Here is a 3,991-nt window from a genome sequence, read left to right on the forward strand (position 1 = left end):
CCACAGCGCCAGTTCTGCTTACCAGTAGGTTAAGGTCGTTTCGACCCTAAGGCCTCTAATCATTCGCTTTACCAGATAAGATTATTTTACATAACATTTAAATGCACCAGCTATCCTGAGGGGAAACTTCGGAGGGAACCACCTACTAGATGGTTCGATTGGTCTTTCGCCCCTATACTCAATTCTGACAATCGATTTGCACGTCAGAACTGTTTCGGTCTTCCATCACGGTTTCCCCTGACTTCAACCTGATCAAGTATAGTTCACCATCTTTCGGGTCACAGCATATATGCTCAAGGTACGCTCCAGTTAGAGGTATAAATAATAATAAATTATCATTATACATAACTATATGGAACGCCCCGGGATTGAATTAATAGTAAAATATTTCACTAAAAATTAATCCCATTATATAAAAGTTAAGTTAATTTCGCCATTAGGTTTAATATAACCCAATGACTTGCACATATGTTAGACTCCTTGGTCCGTGTTTCAAGACGGGTCCCGAAGGTATCCTGAATCTTTCGCATTGTTAATCATATAAATGCATACAATTAATATTAAAATCAATGATAATAATATTATTGTAAAATTCAAAAGAATTTAAGCATTATATATGTAAAATCTATCAACACTTTATCAAATCATCAGTATTTATTCTATGTTAATAAGCTAAAAGCAAATTAATTTGAATAAACTTAACACCAATGATCTTGTGATAAATATTTTATTATGTTAATAGATTACAATGTCCTTATATGAAAAAAATGCACACTATTAGTAATAATATTTTATGCTAGACGTTCCTCTAAATGTATATATTATTTGAAATAATATTGAAATTTTATTGTTTTTGGGAATACTAAGATTTTTATTTATTATAAAATTTCGTTCAAATATGAGGTGTTCAAGAATATATTTTCTATATTTCTTTTTATGCTATTAATATTATGGATTGAAAAATACAATCCAGTAATATACCATGTGCTTAAATTCTTTTAATTGACTAAAAGAATAAGCAACTAATTTAGCATAGTCTTACAACCCTCAACCATATGTAGTCCAAGCAGCACTTTAAAATTAATTAAAGTACATAACAGCATGGACTGCAATGTGCGTTCAAAATGTCGATGTTCATGTGTCCTGCAGTTCACACGATGACGCACAGTTAGCTGCGTTCTTCATCGACCCATGAGCCGAGTGATCCACCGCTTAGAGTGATAATTTTTTTGTTTATTTTAATTTAACGTCAAGAGTTTTTAATTTATTGAAAGAATAACATTTCGTTTTCGTATATTATATAAGTTATTTTAAAACATCTTTCAATAAATTGTAATTTTCAACCCAAACATTTACAAGTTGCGCATGTCTTAGTCTAACAAATACAGTAATTCCTTTTTTATTACATTTTATTTAATTTCTATAAATTTTTAAGGAATTACACGTTAATGAGAACAAATTAACTTATCATTTATATTATTTTTATAAATAATAAGTACAACTATATATGTTTAAAGGTTTGTTGCGTTGAAATACAATGTATGCGATATAATTTTCATTATATTTCAAGGAGTAAAAAAAAAAAGAAAAAAAGAAAAACATTCAAATAAATGAATGAAAAGAAAAAAAAGAAAATAATTTTTCTTTTTTATTATTTTTTTGTTTGTTTGTTTGTTTGTTTTTTTTATAATATTTACGGTTAGGAACACAATAATGATCCTTCCGCAGGTTCACCTACGGAAACCTTGTTACGACTTTTACTTCCTTCCGTGAAACACAAGGCGTCACAGTGATCACGTCCGGAGACCTCACTAAATAATTCAATCGGTAGTAGCGACGGGCGGTGTGTACAAAGGGCAGGGACGTAATCAATGCGAGTTAATGACTCACACTTACTGGGAATTCCAAGTTCATGTGAACAGTTTCAGTTCACAATCCCAAGCATGAAAGTGGTTCAGCGGTTTACCCGGACCTCTCGGTCTAGGAAATACACGTTGATACTTTCATTGTAGCGCGCGTGCAGCCCAGGACATCTAAGGGCATCACAGACCTGTTATTGCTCAATCTCGTTACTGCTAGACGCAATTTGTCCATTTAAGAAGCTAGTGTCCTTATAATGGGACAAACCAACAGGTACGGCTCCACTTATATAAACTAATTCAAACACTTGCACATTCAAGATGAACTCATGAATGAAGGCTATATAAGCTTCAACACCATAATCCTGAAAGCATCTATTTAATATATTTGAGTCTCGTTCGTTATTGGAATTAACCAGACAAATCACTCCACGAACTAAGAACGGCCATGCACCACCACCCATAGATTCGAGAAAGAGCTATCAATCTGTCTTACACGCTTATGTTCGGACCTGGTAAGTTTTCCCGTGTTGAGTCAAATTAAGCCGCAGGCTCCACTCCTGGTGGTGCCCTTCCGTCAATTCCTTTAAGTTTCAGCTTTGCAACCATACTTCCCCCGGAGCCCAAAAGCTTTGGTTTCCCGGGAAGCGACTGAGAGAGCCATAGTAGTAGCTACACCCAATTGCTAGCTGGCATCGTTTATGGTTAGAACTAGGGCGGTATCTGATCGCCTTCGAACCTCTAACTTTCGTTCTTGATTAATGAAAACATCTTTGGCAAATGCTTTCGCTTAAGTTAGTCTTACGACGGTCCAAGAATTTCACCTCTCGCGTCGTAATACTAATGCCCCCAAACTGCTTCTATTAATCATTACCTCTTGATCTAAAAACCAATGAAAGTAGAACAGAGGTCTTATTTCATTATTCCATGTACACAATATTCAGGCATTTAGAGCCTGCTTTAAGCACTCTAATTTGTTCAAAGTAATTGTACCGGCCCACAACAACACTCGATGAAGAGCACTGAAGCAGGTTTAAATAGGAGGAATATATAAAAAATACATTGTATTAATTACATATAAGAACTCCACCGGTAATACGCTTGCATACATAAGGTAATGTACATACCACAATTATAGCTGTACTACCCGTATGAAGCACAAATTCAACTACGAACGTTTTAACCGCAACTACTTTAATATACGCTATTGGAGCTGGAATTACCGCGGCTGCTGGCACCAGACTTGCCCTCCAATAGGTCCTTATTAAAGGATTTAAAGTGTATTCATTCCAATTACAGGGCCTCGGATCTGAGTCCTGTATTGTTATTTTTCGTCACTACCTCCCCGAACTGGGAGTGGGTAATTTACGCGCCTGCTGCCTTCCTTAGATGTGGTAGCCGTTTCTCAGGCTCCCTCTCCGGAATCGAACCCTGATTCCCCGTTACCCGTTGCAACCATGGTAGTCCTAGATACTACCATCAAAAGTTGATAGGGCAGACATTTGAAAGATCTCTCGTCGGTACGAGACCATACGATCTGCAAGTTATCTAGAGTTCAACCAATATAACGATCTTACGATCGCTTGGTTTTAGCCTAATAAAAGCACACGTTCCAAAAGGTCCGTGTTTATTTTGCATGTATTAGCTCTCGAATTACCACAGTTATCCAAGTAACTGTTAACGATCTATGGAACCATAACTGATATAATGAGCCTTTTGCGGTTTCACTTTTAATTTGTTTGTACTTAGACATGCATGGCTTAATCTTTGAGACAAGCATATAACTACTGGCAGGATCAACCAGAATAATATTTTTTATTCATTTATATAATATTTTTTATACTATATAAATTTTTATAATGATATTTTCAATATTTGAAAATTAAGTACACGACATATACAAAATGCAAAGAAGAACGAAATCTTCTTCTTAACTGGCGTAGAAACCGCTTACGCGGTTATAGCCGAGTCCACAACAGTGCGCCACGCATCTCTCCTTTTGGCGGTTTGGCGCCAATTGGTAATACCAAGTGAAGACAGGTCCTTCTCCACCTTGTCCTTCCACCGGAGTGGAGGTCTCCCTCTTCCTCGGCTTCCACCAGCGGGTACTGCATCGAAAACTTTCAGAGCTG

At 36.2% G+C, this 3,991-nt stretch overlaps 2 non-coding genes across 2 annotated transcripts; both read right to left on the minus strand.

Moving 5' to 3' along the window:
- Positions 1–1,041: 1,041 nt before the first annotated feature.
- Positions 1,042–1,220, minus strand: LOC128923169 (5.8S ribosomal RNA). Its single transcript, XR_008472204.1, has one exon. It is a non-coding gene; the product is annotated as a 5.8S ribosomal RNA (ribosomal RNA).
- A 491-nt stretch (positions 1,221–1,711) lies between these two features.
- LOC128923333 (small subunit ribosomal RNA) lies at positions 1,712–3,666 on the minus strand. Its single transcript, XR_008472300.1, has one exon. It is a non-coding gene; the product is annotated as a small subunit ribosomal RNA (ribosomal RNA).
- Between the last annotated feature and the right edge of the window lie 325 nt (positions 3,667–3,991).

The sequence above is a fragment of the Zeugodacus cucurbitae genome, chromosome X, assembly GCF_028554725.1.
Source record: "Zeugodacus cucurbitae isolate PBARC_wt_2022May chromosome X, idZeuCucr1.2, whole genome shotgun sequence".
In the NCBI taxonomy this organism is placed as follows: domain Eukaryota; kingdom Metazoa; phylum Arthropoda; class Insecta; order Diptera; family Tephritidae; genus Zeugodacus; species Zeugodacus cucurbitae.